The sequence below is a fragment of the Triticum dicoccoides genome, chromosome 7B (genome assembly GCF_002162155.2).
Source record: "Triticum dicoccoides isolate Atlit2015 ecotype Zavitan chromosome 7B, WEW_v2.0, whole genome shotgun sequence".
NCBI classification, from domain to species: domain Eukaryota; kingdom Viridiplantae; phylum Streptophyta; class Magnoliopsida; order Poales; family Poaceae; genus Triticum; species Triticum dicoccoides.
The window spans coordinates 41,038,545-41,057,445 of NC_041393.1; positions in this window are offsets into that span (position 1 = coordinate 41,038,545).

Genomic DNA, 18,901 nt, shown 5'->3' on the forward strand with positions numbered 1-18,901 from the left:
GTCCACTTCTGCATCTCTGACTGTGATCCTGCTTTCTTCATTCTGTTTGCTTTAAAATCAGTCGACTGACCTTTATCTTGTTTGTTGTCTTCTAGGCCATGACTGAGATGTACTCAACGCCCAACGGGGCGCAAGAATAGGCTGAGGAGGGAGAGGCGAGCAGAGGTGAAAGTGAGAAGGAGTGGGAATCTGATGGTGAGGAGGAAGAGGATGACGATGGCTCCAGTGAAGAGGAGGAGGAGATGGAAATCGATCCTCCTCGCACGGAAAGGCGATCCAAGCTTGCCCATGACCCTGCGAGTGAGCGTGGCAAAGCGGTCGCGCCTATTGTGCAGTCGTCCAAACGCCCTCGGGAGGCTTCCCCGGCGCCGACTGAGAAAGCGCCAAAGCATCCACGAGCGGCGCCATCAAAGCCGCTGAAGGCCTTGCCCAAGATGAGAATGGCCATCCCCACTATCTTCGGGTAACAGCAGAACTTGTGTTTTCTTGTTTAGCACGGACAAACTCTTGGTCGACTCATTGACTAACCAATTGGTTTCTGAAACCTGTAGTGCTGCTACCTCCGAGACCTCCGCCAAGAACGACAACCAAGAAATGGAAGACGCTGCCACCTCCAACCTTGGTACGCTCTCTGTAGTGGTCCTTTTGGTCGATTGGATTTTCGTTTCTAACTTTGGATTTCTCCTGCAGCTCCTCCTCGTGTCATTGATCTCTCTGATGATGACGACGAGGTGCCCCTGAGGGCAAGGAGGAATAAAAAGGCGTGGGCTGGCAAGACCACTCAGACTGCATCAGCGCCTGAAGCATCAGTTCAAGGGGTTGACGATGTCACTCGGCATTCTGTGTCCTTCGTTGTGCCGCTGACAAGTGTTCGGCCTTCGTCGTCGACTACTGACCCGCCCTCCCTTTTCGCCACACACCACGTCCCAGAGGACCAAGCGGGTGCTGCTAAGGAGGCTATACGCCAGGCGGGGATCATGATGGAGCAGGTGAAGGCGATCCGGGAAGCCAGCCAAGCGGCCTATGATGCCAGCTCAGCCCTTCAGAGCAACGTCCAGGTTAGTTGGTCACCGCTTTGGATATGCTATCTGAAGACTTTCTTTTCGAAGATCTTTGCATCTGTACACCCACTGGGTGTGTCGATTGAATATTTGAATCGGTGGGGGCACGCTGAGTGCACCCACTGGGTGTAGTCCCCAAGACTATGGTGGACTGCTGGCAGTCGACTGTAGTCTTGTATTTTGAATTTCTTCACTATAACTTCTTCACTCGGTCTGGTCGGACCATGTCGAATGGAATTTTGGAACCGGTGGGGGCACGCTGAGTGCACCCACTAGGTGTAGTCCCCGAGACTATGGTGGACTGCTGGCAGTTAACTATAGTCTGAAGAACCTGTTTTTTTGGTAGATCATGACGAGACCAAGATTAACTGCTGGTAGTTAGTCATGGTTTTGGGATCATAATATCTTTGTTCCTTTCGGTCGGCTGATCGGATCAAGTCGATAAAACTAGTGGGGGCACGCTAAGTGCACCCACTAGGTGTAGTTCCCGAGACTACTGTCGAATATTTTGATTCGACTGTAGTCTTAGAAATGTTACGGTTTTTCTCTTAGTCGCTTGGAAGCGACCTCTTTTCTGATGTCTGTCGACTGACTCTTCGCAGAAATCTTGCGAGCTTGTTGCTCGCTATACTGAGTTGGAAAACAAACATATCCAGCTCGACCTTGACTTGAAGCTTGTTCAGGAGAACTTCCAGAAGGCAAAGGACGAAGCAAAAGGTATGATTGGTGAGAACTTGACGACTGTTCTTATCCCTCTGCCCATTCTCGATTCTGATCTCATTGTCATTTTGCAGATAAAACGAAGGAGGCTCTGAAGAAGAAGGACCGGGAACTTGCCGAGGCACAGAAGGCGGCTTCGGACAAAACGAAGCTTGCAGAAGAGTAGCTGGCTTCAGTCGGTAAACTTGAAGAGGAGAACGCCAACCTGAAAGCTGCTCTCGACGCGGCCAACAAAGAAGTCAGTCATCTGAAGAATGACAAGATTGCTCTGAGTGACAAGGCTAGTGAACTGGTGGGGAAGAAGAATGATCTAAAGGCTTATCTGGGAGGGCTCGCCAAGAAGTTATTCATCATGCTTGAGGGTAATCTCTCCCACCCGACTGACTTGTTATCATCGACTCATCATAGAACTGCTGGCTCATCTTTGAGTTGTGTTTACAGAATTCTGCCAAAACTTCAAGGAGGAGACCAGTCGAGTGGAGACAGGCTTGGATCCCATTAATTCCCCTATGAAGGATGAAACTGCCATGAATGTGCTCCGACTGGAGTCTCGTGTTGCTGGTGTGGTCGACTATCTTGCTCGACTGAAGGTTGTGCCGTCGCGGATCGACACGACACTCTGGCCGAGAGAGTCGCTTCAAAATGACCTCGAGTCTCTGATGACTCAACTGAATGAAGTTCCAGGTCGAGTGCAAGAATGGAAGAAGTCTTCTGCCAGGTGTGGTGCTGATGTTGCTCTATCTCTGGTCCGTGTTCACTGCAAGGACGCGCGATAGGACAAGCTGGCGTCCCTCAAAGTGGCCAATTCCATGAAGCATGACTTCCAATATTTCATGGAGACCTTCATTGTTGCTGCCACTCGGATTGCAGATGGAATCGACCTGGACCAGTTTGTCGCGCCTTCCAGTCCTCCACCGGAGGAGTAAAAAACTTCTATGCTTGATGCCTTAAATTTTCCTCGGAATTCCGAGTGGTTTTGTAGCTGATAAACTTTTACAGGCTTAATACCTGAGCACTTCTGAATCCGTAGGATGCTATCTGAACTTGGCATTGCCGTTGAATATGTTTGCATTTGCCTTCGAGCGAACATTGTTCTTCACTCGAAATATATTTTAGTGCTTGTGACACACTCTTGTAGGTAGGGATGAAGCACAGGTTGCAGTCGACTTGCTTCCTTGAGGATCGGGATGGAGCGCACATTGTATTTGTGGCAGAGCTCCGAAGGAGAAGGTAGCAGTCGACCTGCACCTCGTCGTCCTTGCAGAGCTCACATTGTATTTGTGGCGGAGCTCCGAAGGAGAAGGTAGCAGTCGACCTGCACCTCGTCGTCCTTGCAGAGCTCACATTGTATTTGTGGCGGAGCTCCGAAGGAGAAGGTAGCAGTCGACCCGCACCTCGTCGTCCTTGCAGAGCGCACATTGTATTTGTGGCGGAGCTCCGAAGGAGAAGGTAGCAGTCGACCTGCACCTCGTCGTCCTTGCGGATCAAAATGGTTTTCATACTTAGGCGAGTACTGGACTACAGCTAAGCCCCTGAGTGGGAGGTTTGCTCTCCACTCGGTAGGATTTTTAATTACTTAGGCGAGTACTGGACTGCAGCTAAGCCCCCGAGTGGGAGGTTTGCTCTCCACTCGGTAGGATCTTTAATTACTTAGGTGAGTACTGGACTGCAGGTAAGCCCCCGAGTGGGAGGTTTGCTCTCCACTCGGTAGGATTTTTAATTACTTAGGCGTGTACTGGACTGCAGCTAAGCCCCCGAGTGGGAGGCAGACTCACCACTTGGTAGGATTTTTTTATTACTTAGGCGAGTACTGGACTGCAGCTAAGCCTCCGAGTGGGAGGTTTGCTCTCCACTCAGTAGGGTTTCAAACACTTAGGCGAGTAATGGACTGCAGCTAAGCCCCCGAGTGGGAGGTTTGCTCTCCACTCGGTAGGATTTCAAACACTTAGGCGAGTACTGGACTGCAGCTAAGCCCCCGAGTGGGAGGTTTGCTCTCCACTCGGTAGGATTTCAAACACTTAGGCGAGTACTGGACTGCAGCTAAGCCCCCCGAGTGGGAGGCGGACTCGCCACTCGGTAGGATTTTCAAATACTTAGGCGAAACGGATTCACAACTAAGCCTCCGAGTGAGAGGCTTGCTCGTCACTCGGTAGGAATCTTTTTTACAAACTTAGGCAAAACGGATTCGCAGCTAAGCCACCCACTGGGGGATTTCTCATATAAGCAAAAGCAACAACAATCAATGGGAAAATTATAACACTTTTGTCTTTGATAAACAAACTACATGAGTACTTTTATTACATCTCATCCGAGTGAGTACTTACGTGTAAAAGGGGCAGAGCAGGTCCGCATTCAAAGCTCGTGGCTCATCAATCTGGCGGCCGACATTGTAAAGACGGTATGCTCCATTGTGGAGAACTTTGGTGACGATGAAGGGGCCTTCCCGAGTAGGGGCAAGTTTGTGTGGCTTCTGTTGGTCCACTCGGAGGACCAAATCTCCTTCTTGGAAGGCTCGACCCTTCACGTTTCTGGCATGGAATCGACGCAAGTCTTGCTGATAGATGGTTGATCGGATCATGGCCATCTCTCTTTCTTCTTCTAGAAGGTCGACTGCGTCCTGCCGGGCTTGTTCTGCTTCATCTTTAGAGTAGAGCTCAACTCGGGGTGCATTGTGAAGCAGGTCACTCAGCAGAACTGCTTCGCCTCCATAGACCAGAAAGAACAGAGTTCGCCCAGTCGACCGATTAGGAGTAGTCCTCAATCCCCAAACAACTGATGGAAGTTCGTGGGCCCACGTGCCTGCTGCGTGTTTGAGATCACGCATCAACCAGGGTTTCAGTCCTTTGAGAATTAGGCCGTTAGATCTTTCTGCTTGCCATTCGACTGGGGGTGAGTGACGGAAGCATAGTCGACTCGTGTGCCTTGAGAGGCGCAAAAGACTTTGAATTGGTCGGAATCGAAGTTTGACCCATTATCAGTGATGATGCTATGCGGAACACCATACCTGAATATCAACTCTCTGATGAAGCTGATAGCAGTGCCAGCATCAAGATTCTTGATAGGCTTGGCTTCGATCCACTTAGTGAACTTGTCGACTGCCACCAGTACATGGGTGAAGCTGCTCCTGCCAGTTCTCAGTGGTCCAACCATATCTAAACCCCAAAGAGCGAAGGGCCAGACGATTGGAATGGTCTTCAAGGCTAAGGCGGGCTTGTGTGACAAATTGGAATAGAACTGACACCCTTCGCACTTGTCGACTATCTCTTTCGCCATTTCATTTGCTCTGGGCCAATAAAACCCCGCTCGGTATGCTTTAGCCACAATAGTCCGAGAGGACGCATGATGCCCATAGGTCCCCGAGTGGATATCGTCAAGAATTATCCGACCCTCTTCTAGCGTTATACATTTCTAACTGGCTCCAGTCGCGCTTTCCCTGTACAACTGTCCCTTCATCACAGTAAAGGCCTTGGATCGATGGACGATCTGCCGATCCTCTTCTTCATTCTCTCGGAGTTCTTTCCTTAGAATATACGCGATGTACGGCACTGTCCAGTCGGGAGTGATGACCAAAACTTCCATGATCAAGTCGACCACGACTGGGACCTCAACTTCAGTCGGTTCCGTGGCACTTTTTAGCTGCGGGGCTTCTTCGGTGAAAGGATCCTCTTGAACTGACGGTATGTGGATATGTTCCAAAAACACACCGCTGCGAATGGCTTCTCTCTTGGAACCTATTTTTGCCAAATCATCAGCTGCTTGATTTTTTAGTCGGGGTATGTGATGAAACTCTAACCCCTCGAATTTCTTCTCTAGCTTTCTTACTGCATTGCAGTAAACAGTCATGGCTGGGCTTATGACGTCCGACTCCTTCATCACTTGGTTAACCACCAAATCTGAGTCGCCATAGACCATGAGGCAACAGACGCCGAGTGAAATGGCCATACGCAACCCATACAAAAGTGCTTCGTATTCTGCTTCATTATTGGAGGAATCAAAGTGAATCTGGAGCACATATCTGAGCTTATCTCCTCGGGGGGAAACCAACACTACCCCAGCACCGGATCCATTCAGCATCTTAGAACCATCAAAGAACATGGTCCAGTGCTCCGAGTGAACTTGAGTCGGCAGTTGTTGTTCGGTCCACTCGGCGATGAAATCTGCTATTGCTTGGGACTTGATGGCTTTCTTTGCCTCAAATCTGATATCTAGGGGAAGGAGTTCAATCGCCCATTTTGCCACTCGACCAGTTGCATCTCTGTTGTGCAGAATCTCTGACAATGGAGCGTCGCTAACGATTGTAATGGAATGGTCAGAGAAATAATGAGCAACCTTCTTCGTGGTCATATAAATCCCATATACAAGCTTCTGATAATGAGGGTATCTTTGCTTTGATGGGGTCAAAACTTCAGAAATATAATATACTGGGTGCTGAACTTTAAAGGCTTTTCCTTCTTCTTCCCGCTCGACCGTAAGTACTGTACTGACGACTTGTCCTGTGGCTGCAATGTAAAGCAGCAAAGGCTCTTTGCTGATCGGGGCAGCAAGCACCGGCTGGGTGGAAAGCAGGGCTTTTAGCTTTGCAAACGCTGCATCGGCTTCAGGAGTCCACTCGAACTTGTCTGACTTCTTCATCAGTCGGTAAAGAGGCAATGCCTTTTCACTGAGACGAGAGATGAATCGACTTAAAGCGGCCAAGCAACCAGTAAGCTTCTGAACATCGTGCACATGCACAAGTCGTTTCATTTGGAGTATAGTACCAACTTTTTCTGGATTTGTGTCGATTCCTCGTTCGGAAATGAGAAAACCGAGTAATTTCCCGCCAGGAACTCCGAATGTGCACTTTGATGGATTAAGCTTGATATCATACCTCCTGAGGTTGGCAAATGTCTCAGCAAGGTCAGTCAGCAGGTCGGAACCTTTCCGTGACTTGACCACAATATCATCCATGTATGCTTCCACATTCCGACTGATTTGAGTGAGCAAACACTTCTGAATCATCCTCATGAACGTGGATCCGGCATTCTTGAGGCTGAATGGCATGGTGACATAACAGAAGCACCCGAATGGGCTCATGAAAGCTGTTTTGATCTCATCGGGTCCATACAGACGGATCTGATGGTAACCGGAATAAGCGTCTAAAAAAGACAGGCGCTCAAACCCGCAGTCGAGTCGACTATTTGGTCGATGCGGGGGAGAGGAAAATGATCTTTCGGGCAGGCCTGATTGATATGTTTAAATTCAATGCACATGCAAACTGACTTGTCCTTCTTGGGGACCGTGACAACATTGGCCAGCCACTCAGAGTGGTAAATCTCTCGGATGAACTCTTCTTCAAAGAGCCGAGCCACCTCCTCGCCAATGGCCTTTCTTTTCTGGACGACGGAGCGTCGAAGATGTTCTTTAACAGGTTTCACTTTTGAGTCGACTCGTAGGCGGTGCTTAGCCAGCCCCCTGGGAACACCCGGCATGTCAGAAGGCTTCCATGCGAAGATGTCCCAGTTCTCACAGAGGAACTGGATGAGCGCTTCTTCCTATTTGGGGTCGAGCGTTATAGAGATATTTGTCGGAGCAGCATTGGGGTCGGTCGGGTGAATGTGAATCGGTTTTGTCTCACCGGACGACTGAAACGCTGATTCCGTAGCGGGCTTCTTGGCTCGCAACAAATCACTCGGATCTGCATTTTTCTGGTGCTCCTGCCACTCTTCTGCTACCATCTGAGCATCGGCGATCTTTGAGCCTTTCTGAAAGCACTCTTTCGTCTTCTTCCGATTGCCAGTAACAGTGATCACACCTTTGGGGCCAGACATCTTCAATTTGAGATACACGTAACATGGTCGAGCCATAAAACGTGCATAAGCTGGTCTGCCCAAAATAGCGTGATAGGCACTCTGGAAATCCATAACTTCAAATGTCAACTTTTCTTTGCGGAAATTTTTGGAATCACCGAAAACTACGTCAAGAGCAATCTGGCTGAGTGATGCAACCTTCTTTCCAGGAATGACTCCATAGAAACTCATGGTGCTGGTACTGAGTCTGGACATCGGAATGCCCATCCCTTTCAATGTCTCTGCATACAGTATATTCAAGCTACTGCTACCATCCATCAAAACTTTAGTCAGTCGAGTGCCTTCGATGACTAGGTCGACCACCAGAGCTTGCCTCCCAGGGGTGGCTATGTGTGTCGGGTGATCGGACTGGTCGAATGTGATGGCAGTCTGAGACCATTTCGGATAATTGGGTGTCTCCGGAGCAACCATATTCACTTCTCGGTTGATAACTTTCAATCGACTTTTGCTCTCAACGTCAGCAAAAATCACCAGAGTGGAATTGACCTGGGGATATCCATCATCACTATCCTCCTTGTCCTCAACTTTGTCCAACTCATTTTCCTTATCTTTGGGTTGTTTCCCCTGGAATTACTGGATCAAGAGCCGACACTGTCGAGTGGTATGTTTCGGGTAAATGAAGTTACCCACTTCATCTTTCTTCGTGTGGATGTGGCATGGCAAATCCATCACATCATTTCCCTCCTTGTCTTTCACCTTCTTAGGGTTCCAAGGCCCTTTGGGCTTCCCTTTAAACTTTCCTTGAGTCACGGCCAAGGCTTCTCCAGGAGCAGCTAGCTCGGCTTTTCGCTTCTGCTTCCGAATGGAGTTCCCCCCTCCGGTTTCGTGGGCGACTGACTTGTGCTTCCCACTCCAGAGCCGATCCTCTTCTTCACCATTGGCATACTTGGTGGCTATTTCCATCATTCGACTCAGAGACATGTCTCCGATTTGACCGAATTTCAGGTTTAGCTCTCTGTACTTAACGCCTTCCTTGAAGGCACAGACTACCTGGTGATCAGATACATTCTCTACCGTGTGATGCAGTGTGATCCATCTCTGGATGTAATCTCTCAGAGTCTCATTCGACTTCTGCACACAAGTTTGCAGCTCTGTCAGCCCTGCTGGTCGCTTGCAAGTTCCTTCAAACATTCTGACAAACACTCGGGAAAGATCTTCCCAAGTGTAAATGCTACTGGGTGCCAACTAATTTAACCATGCTCTGGCCGAGCCCTCCAACATAAGAGGCAGATGTTTCATGGCCACCTCATCATTTCTGCCGCCGATCTGAACAGCCACTCAGTAGTCTTCAAGCCAAGTATCAGGCTTGGACTCACCAGCGAACTTACTGACTCCAGTCGCCAACCTGAAGTTGGGAGGAATCACCGCGGCCCTGATGGCTCTGCTGAAACACTCTGGTCCTGAGACATGCACTCAGCTGCTGGTGGGTACATCTCTGTCGTGACCCTCTCGGTGAGCTCTGTTCCTGTCAACTAGACCTTGAACAATAATGGATCTCGCATCAAAGCCTGGTTCCCTGGGGTCGACTGGGATCCTTCGCCCACAACTGTGCTGGAGTCTATCATCCTGTTGTCGAGGCGCGTACGATCCACCCCTTGGGGGAGGGGTGGGCACTCGACGTCGATCATCGCGATTGATTCGGTGGTCATACTGCTCACGGTTCTTGTACTAATCATGCCGGTCTCCACGCCCTTCACGCCTCAGGGGCGATCTGGGGCTATGAGCCGACTGGACTGTATTTGCAGCTACGGATCTGCTGTGGATCCTATTCCGCGACTGCGATACAGCTGAATTTTGATCTCCTGCTGCCTGGAGTAAATCTCTGATCTGCAACAGGCCTCTGCTAGCCTCTGATTGGGAAGGCTGGATTGACTCTGCTATATGGGCCGCAACTGCTAAATTCTGAATCAGGGTTTGATATACCTGAGTCGGTTGTGGAAAGAGTTGACGTCGACTGGAATCTGGAATCCGTTGCCGCGCACGCTCGTCGAGTGCCCGCTGAAGGTTCTCCAGTCGAGTGCGCTCAGCCAAGTTGGCCAAGCGCGCGTCCTCTAAGGCACGAGCCTTAGGAGTTTCTCCAACGATGGGAGTATGAAGCGCATCCATGTTCCGGCGGCGAAGTTCTTCCCTTTGTAGTGAAGTGAGGGGCTCGGGGAGATACTCCTCATGGGCATGCGACGAATCGCCTCCGCCGTCGCCTCCGTCGGCGCCGGGAAACCGGGAGGACCGCGTGGTCCATCGACCATCAGAACCTCCACCACTGGATCACTGCTGTCGCACTCGGATGTAGTCTCTGCGAAGCTAGTCGACAGGTCGAACAGGCCGTAGAGAGATTCGTCGGGCTCGATTGCCACGACTTGGGGGGTGGCCGACTGGCGAGCCACCATGTGTCTCACCCACCGCTGAAGCCTCGACCGACCAGAGCGCTTGCGCCGGCGGGAAACAGAGGGGAGGACGACACAAAAACCGACCGATACTGAGTCGACGGTTGTCGCAGGAGGACGCCGCGGACGCACGCGCGGAAGTGCGTCGCTCTGCGGACTGGGAGCGCATCGATGTCGAGCGGGGCCTCCTGAAGCCAAGCAGAGTCGTCGGCAATGAACGTGAGCGTGCCGAGACAGATCTCGCGGCCCTCAACCAAAACTCCACCTGAAACCATGATGAAGAAGATCGGAAAAAAATGCAACTTCTCCAGTAAGTCGCTAAGACACCTACCCCATGGTGGGCGCCAACTGTCGTGGTTCTAAGTCTGACAGTAGTGTAGGGGGTACTAATGGAGAGGCAAGATCCTAGCTATGGAGTAGTTGTATACGCAAGAGATTTATGAGTTCAGGCCCTTCTCGGAGGAAGTAACAGCCCTATGTCTCAGAGCACGGAGGCGGTCGACTGGATTATATGCGTATGAGTTACAGGGGTGCGAACCCTTTACACTGAGGAGAGGGTGGCTTATATAGGGTCCGCCAGACCCCTCCGGCCTCAGTTATGCAGGGTTTAAGATACATTAAGGTTGGGCGTTACTGGTAACGCTATACATAAAGTGCTATGATGACCATAAAAGCTACTTAATGACCGACCGTTTGTGCACAGAGTGGCTTTAGTCTCCTGGGCGTCGAGTGGTTGGCTTCATGGTCGAGTGGTTGGCTTCATGGTCGAGTGTCTTCGAGTCTGTCAAGTGGAACACTTCTGAGTCGATTGGCAGGTGGTTTCTTCTAGGGATGTCCTTGGGTAGGGTAGTTAGGACAGGTCCATGACCCTACCCTAGGTACATAGCTTCATCACCTTTGACGAGGACATGTTGGACGCTAAAAACGTGCATCTCGATCTCTTTCACCATTTGGAACCGCTGGAACGGAGGGCTATGGTTTGTAGAATTAGGATTAGATGGCTAGTCTAACTGAAGTAGTAGATCATTATTTAAAGAGGTTAAACAATGTGAACGCAGTGGGGTTTGGATGCAAATGAAGACGAAGGGGAGGTGAAGAATCCGAGGAAAATCGGTTCCCGATGGAGAAGTAAATGGGAGAAGAGGCGTGCAGGCAGTTAATTAGACGGCTAGGTAGACTAAACGAAAAGGCTATGTGGGTATACTGAGGAGTCGTACCTATTCGTGTACGTGCCCATCCTTCCTGATAGGTGGGACCTATGCAAACTGATAAAAAATGTGCCATAGCTGGTTCAGATGGATATTGGCGTGTGCGTGGGAGACACAACATTCTCTGGTCAAGGAATACACGGTTATCCTCATCAAAGGCCCATCTTCGCGCTTCCGCATACACGAGAATTTGGTTTTGCTCGCAATATGGATGATACCTAGAGGATGAAGTGAATAGGCATGCTAGCACGGGAGACCTATTTCCGCTATACAGTACTGGAGTACTCATGTTCCTACTACTACTACTACTATAGTAGTAGTAGTAGTAGTAGTAGTAGTAGTAGTAGTAGTAGTAGTAGTAGTAGTAGTAGTAGTAGTAGTACAACTATGGTACACTTTATGGTCAAAATACTATTCATCCGGTCCTCACAATGAAGTGACAACACCCTATGCACTGTGCAGTCTGTCACCGCTGTTGTACAACACATTAGCATGCCTCGCCTCGTCTCCCTCTCCCCTCCCATAGCACCACTCCACCTCCGTATCCATCTCACTATGCCCCCGTGTACCATCGCCTCGCTCGCCTCCCCCAGTACCACTATTCCCTCGCTAGCCGCTCCAGCACCGACAGCCTTCTCCCTCGTAAATCAAGCCCCCCAAAACCCCCACCTTCCAAACTCCGCCATGGCCAAACACGAACCGCGCAGCATCCATATGAGCCGCGATTGGAGCAATATCCCTAGTGACATCCTCAACCTCTGTTATTCATGTATGGATATGTTGAGCGCCCTGCGGCTGGCTGCATGCTTGAGGGACATGCACACAGCCATCATCGAAGCGAGGCCTAAGCTTTTCAAGACACCCTGCTTGCTGCTATCTGGTCTTGTGAGATTGGCTCACCATGATGCGGAGGCGTACATGATGCCCCTCGACTTCAATCCGATCTCCATTAGCCGAAACTTCTGTCCAGGTATGTAATGGGTCGCCGTACATCATTTCCCTCGACTTCGATCCAATCACCATCACCCGAAACTTCTTGGCAGGTATGTACTGGGTCGGCATGAACTCCCACTGGATGGCTGCCTTCAGAGAAGACGGTAAAAAGTTGGTGCTCGTGAACTTCCAGACCTCCCATGAGATTATCCTTCCTCCGTTGGATTATATAGAGTTTTACCATCATGCTCCAAGTCATCTAGATTACCACGTCAGTTGGACGGACCTTGTTTTGCAGAAGATTGTAATCTGCCAAGTGCCCACACGACATGCGAATTACGCAGACTTCAAGCTAACTGCCTTGTTCGACCATGGACTCGCCTATCTTTACATCAGTGCCTTCTTTAGCTAGAGACAACTCAGCTTGCAGTCGACCATCGTCAAAGCTGATACACACTTCTGTGATGCTATTGAACACAATGGCATCATCTACACGATCGACAAAGCAGATGGCACCACGTATTGCTGGGACGGCGCGTGTAAGTTGTTTCCCTCATGTTAATGATGACGCCATGACACTGTTTGAACTTTTTGTGATGATTGGCATATCCCTGTTTGAGCAGAATTTGAGTAGAACTATGGCAATGTATTAGAGACACCGTAAATCAGCTATATTTGTAATGAGTTAATTCATGCAATTGCGACCATGTCATTACAGCCAATTTGTACCCCTGAATAATCAAATGGTTAGGAATATATGGATATTCTCCATATTTTATAGTAATCTATATACTACTACTAAATATGAGTGTGTATCAATGGACACCTCATTATCATGATGTAGAAACATGAACCACACTGTTGGTTTCATCTAACGATACATTAGGGAAGTAAATGTGCATATGGAGAACTCTATATTTGGAAGTAGTGAAATCCTGTAATGCTTACCATGTGTACATACCTATATTCACCCTTCAGCAATCAATGGCTAGAATAATATCCTCACAAAAAATTTGCCCATAGAACATGAGTATATAACAATGCATGGTTTGTTAGTTACCTTGAAGAATTTGTTTGTGAGGACAGAACATGATTACATAACATGCATGACATGGTAGTTTCCTGTGAAGAATTGATTGCGAGATAACATGAGTATAACCATGCATGGCACTTCCATATTTTCGAACCCAATATACATTTCCCTGTATTTTCCTCCCAGTTCCAACAGGGACATATCAATGATGTTTCTTGCATTATCCTACTCATACTCTGAACAATGCTGATCTTACATTAACAATACATGTTCTTTTCGATATGATGCAGTGTCCCTATAGTTACTGCCCTTTGTAATCACACCACCTTTGACAAAAACAGGGAAGCACAACTGGTTCTCGCTCGATCAGACGACGGCAAAAGACTGATGATCATTCGGACACATGAGCCGGAAAAGTTATATTGCAAAAAAACCACTATATACAAGCACCTTGAAATACGTGAGTATCTGGACAGTGGTTGTTATGTCTATGAGCAGAATATCAGCTTGTTGGGGCCTTCAGGATTTTTTAGTTGGAGGCGGGTAAACAGCCTTGGTTCACACTCTCTGTTTCTCGGACTCAATTATCCGATTAACCAGGAGATCACTGTTGCCAAGGACCTTGATGGCAGAGAGGCTCTATTTGCTATGGAAAACTCTGTCTACACGGCGAGCCCTAGTAGTTCGGGAGCAAACTCCCCTAATTGTGAACGATACAGCATGCAGCCAAACCAAGGTGAGAATGACAAAGGCATCCGGATTAACTTTGATCCTTGGATGTCTCAATTACGACAGGCAGTGATGTGGTTCAAGCCTTCAGGTTGATAGGTAATTGGGCTATTGCGTCGAAAGGGTGGAGTACTGGTGTCTCCGGATCACTGGTCGCTGAAGCGGGGCTTCAAATTATGATGGTGTTGGATCATCTCTTCGAATGACTTTGTTGTCTTTGCTGCTTGTTATGGATGGGTAGTTCTTTCTTTTGTTATGCATATTCCTTGTCATTTGGTCATCCTCGTCTATGTCACTCTTACTATGTAATAGTTGCCTCTGTTTAGAATGTCATTCTCGTCTGGATCACGAGAGTCTGAGCGTTGTAGATGGGTGCATTTTGGTGGTCTATCAAGACTTCTTATGAACTATCATGTCTTGTTGTTTATGTCAGTAGTAGTCACTAGTCAGTGTTTGAATGTTGTATATATTGTTGTTTCGAACTGTTTATTGTCTCGAACTACTGGGGGCCTAAATGAGGGCATCACCATTCTCCAGTTTTTAGAGTATATCTCCTTTTTTCAAGTTATGTAATTTTAGCTTAGTGTCTTTTCGATGATGTACACTTGTTTGGGCCAGTGAGGTGTCGTTGAATATGGGCCGAGTAGTAATGCAATGTCAAACAGGTCAATTATGATTCTCAGGTCGGGCTCTCAAAAGATCCTCAAAAAAATGTCGGGCTCTCCAAAAAGGAAAGAATAAGGACTCCTAGGCCGACATGTGGGCGCCAACGGTGTTTTCGTGCACTTGCGCGACGAGAGCATATTGGCGCATGTTCGAAATTCATGCTACCTTTTCATCCCCAATCTCCCGCCCCTCCCCTACCTCTGGAATCTCGATTCCTACTCCAGTTCCCCCCAATCCCCCTCTTGTACTCCCTGTACTCAAGTGCACTATCATGTCGCTGGTCAATGCGGATCTCCGAGCCAGAGATCCTGAGGTCCGTCCTGCCTTCGATCGTTGCGTGCTATCACTGAACAGTGGCATGGCGGTGCTTGACGACCAGTTTGCCGGCAAAGTGCTGATGGTAACCATCAACGGCGACCAGCCTCCCATATCGCCGGAAGACCTTGTCAAAGCTCTTGGCATTGCGCATGGCATCCAAATAAGTGACTTGTTCGTCGAAGTCTGTCTGCCACCGGCTGATTTCTTCGTCAGGTTCCGGACAACTTTCGACCGTAGTGTGTGTTGGAATCTTCTGGCGTTTGTTCTGTGATGGCGCGCTGGTGAGCTTTGATCGGTGGCACCTAGGATGGGGCTCGGTGCCCTCTGAGCTTGAGTTTTTAACAAAGCTTACCTTCCACGGCATGCCTCGACATGCTTGGAACAGCGAGTCCATGAATGAGCTTATCAACAACCTTGGAGGTGAGCTCGTAAGTATGTTTGTTCCTCCAGACAGCTGGGCTCTGACGGTTATGGCATGGATGAAGAAGTCGTCCACCATACCGAAGGTGATTGGTGTTGCGATACCGGTGCAGGAACCGGGGTTGTACTATTCATCGCCACCAAGGCCGCCGCGGACCACGTTAGGGATGTACCTATATTGAGTGTTCGTGCATGTCGAAGAAGTGGTCAATCCATCAATCGAAGTCCTGCCGCCGCCGTTGGTGCCAGGATCCGTCGACGACGTCCATTACATGAGTCAACGTCAGGCTTTCCCCGTGTTGCTCAGAACGATGGATGGCACATGGCCTACTCCATCGTGCGGCGGAGGCCACTGCTTCTTTGGGGGAAGAGGCAGGGTTGGCTTCCTGGATATGCTCTAATTTGAGGTAACAACTAAATCTTGTTAGATACTAGTTAAATCCGAGATATGGGTGTGAAGCACTGATGTGCCAGTACATTTGATTGTGACCTGTTCTAATTTTATACCTGAAATTTTTTTAGAAAGGGTTGTACGTCAACTTAATGTGCTAGCAGAACTTATTGTGTTGTATGTCTGTTTTCTTTGCACATCATTCAAGATATTTCCCCATCATTGATAAAGATGATAAACAGTTATGTACGAGTTCGTTGGTTTCAACATAGCCCTACCCATAGCGATCCACTGCTTCCATCCTGATTGTGTCGCCTGCGTGAAACTTTTGTATGCAAGTTCAGTGTGCTATGATGTTATATATGATTGTGTCAACTATATAAGTTTTTACTGAGCATCAGCAATGCATATGGCTGAAAGATGTATTTGTGAGCATCGACCGATGGGTCTCTCTCTCTCTCTCTCTCTCTCTCTCTCTCTCTCTCTCACACACACACACACGCGCGCGCGCGCACACACACATGCACAAGTGGGACCCGTTGAATTATTTCTTTGCTTGTGACAGCGTTTAATTAGGTTCCACTGTAATCTAACTTCTTCCTTAAGTTATTAACTAAGCTCAGTGACTTCAAAAAGTTGTACAGAAGCCTTGTTTGGGCCTTTCCGGCGTTGTTGAATGTGGGCTGAGTAGCCATGTTAGGTTTTACTATACTACACAGGCCTTTTTTCAACATCAGCAATGCAACTCGGTCGACAGTTGTACACAATATCTGGGTCAACTTGTTATTCTTCGCCCCGCTGGGCTGCAAACTTTCCTAGGAGGTGTGCATTAGGCTTAACAAGAAAATGAACTTTAAGAAATAATAAATGGGATGTAATTATAATAACTGGGCAGTAACTATAAAAAAATGCACCAAACACGTAATTAGTTTAAAAAATATATTATTTTTGAATTTGAAAATTTTAATTTCATTACTTGTTGCGCACGCAATACTTTGTTGGATTTTAACGTAATACAAATTTATTTTGAAATTATATTTAATCTGACTAGAAATTTTGGATAAAATATTTCGGATCCCATAAAAATGTGGGAATTTTTTTTGAATTCTTTTGAGTAGTTGGTTGAAATTATTAATCTTGTCCTACCTAGAAAATGGGATGTACTTTTAACAAACTGTAAATGAGCTATAGTAAATTCCATTAGAATTAAAAAAAGGGTTGTACATTCTTACAAATCGCAAATGGTCTATATGTTCTCTGCCACACGCTTGTGGGCCTTCTAAGTTGACGCGCATCCCCTAAAAAACTAAGTTGATGCATATGCAAGGCTTTGTCAACAACACACGGTTCTAGCAGCTGTGGCCATTGGATGTCCATCCAATGGATGTCATGCTTCTTCTTCAATCTCAGATACTCGTGCTTCAGCCAACCAAAAAATGATTCCTCCCCCTGACATCTTGGGTGCAACATTTCGGAGGCTGACCTATGGGCCTACTAAGTTGACGCGTACCAAGGGCTTTGTCAACTTAGTCAATATAAATGATTCTAGCTGCAGTGACCGCACGATGTCCATCCAACGGCCATAGTGCTTCTTCAACCTCTGGTCTTCTTGCTCCAGCCGCCCAAAGCAGCGTCGGTCGTGCCGCGTGCTCCTGCCTCCCGTGGCCGGCTGTGATGCCACGAAGGCCTCACTGCCCCCTACTACTCCCACCACTGGCCAGGCCATCCCTCTACTCACCCACACCCCATGTTATTCTGCGGCGACGGCAGCCTCACACCGCAGCCGAACTAGTGAACCCTTGTACTCCTCTCCGCGTGGGCTTCCACTGTCGCGTCTTCCTCGGCTCCACGTTGCCCCCTTCCTAGGCATCGCCGTCGTCCATCGTTGTGGTGCTCTCGGCGTGGCGTGGTCAATGTGGTCAACGATCGACTTTCATCTGAAGAGTACTGTACGTGGAGAGACTGACAGCTGGGACCACGGCAACCGCAAGGAAGTGCCTCCTTATTACGCGCAAAATAATTATTCCTCGACCTGACAGCGGGGACCCACCGGACGGGCCACCATATTTCGCAAAAAAAATGTTTCCCCTGACAGCTGGGACCCACCAGCTACATCTTTGCACACAAGGAAGTGCGTCCGGGCAAAAAAAATGATTCGCCCCCCTAACTGCTGGGACGGACCAGCTACATCTTCGCACGCAAGGAAGTGCCTGACAGTCAGGACCCACCTGGTCGAAGCGTACGTAGCGTTGTCATTCTGGTCGCGAATGTGTACGTACATACTTGTCGATGTACAGGCGCGCACGCGTCGTAGTAGAGGCGCGCACGTAGCATGTACATGTACGTACAGCGGCCAGGGTGCAAGAATACGGCCACGTACGTACATACGGGCGAGGTCTCAAATGCCTACTCGCGCATACGTACGGCCAGGGCTCGTGTACATGGCTGGGTCGGAACGGAGAAATAGCGTCGTCGTCGTGTTCATGGGGATCCAACCGGCTAGGTCAAAATGGAATGCATCTTCGCGTTCATCGGGAGGGCTTGGATGGAACAGCCGATGGAAACGAGGCCCGGCTTACCGCAGAATGGAGGAAACAACCTTGTGTTCAACCAGCCATGTTCGAGACGGGATCCTGTTCATCGGGAGGGGTCTGGCGTACCACAAAACGGAGGAAACAGACTTCTGTTGGACCTCCTACGGTCGAAACGGGGTCCTGTTGATCGAGAGGGGTGTGGCGTACCGCAAAACGGAGGAACGGACTTGTGTTGGAGCGCTACGGTCGAAATGGGGGTCCTGTTCATCGGGAGGGGTGTGGCGTACCGCAAAATAGGACTCCATGGGATATTGTTCATCTCCACCGTCGACCTCCTCCAGCCTCCACGGGCTATTGTTCATCCACCATTGACCTCCTCCAGCCTCCACCTATGACTGTTCATCCACGGGCTCCTGTTCATCCAGCCTCTACCGCGCGCTACTCCACCGGCTACTGTTCAACCAGCCCTCTCCACGGGCTATTGTTCAACCACCCCTCCACGGGCTACCGTTCATCCAGCCCTCCATCGGCTACTATTCAACCAGCCCTCCACGGGGTCGTCCTGTTCATCCAGCCCTACACGGGGTCTTGTTCATCCAGCCCCAACCGGCTCGATCGATCGGGGTCCCATTCATTTAGAGGCAACCACGGGGTCCTA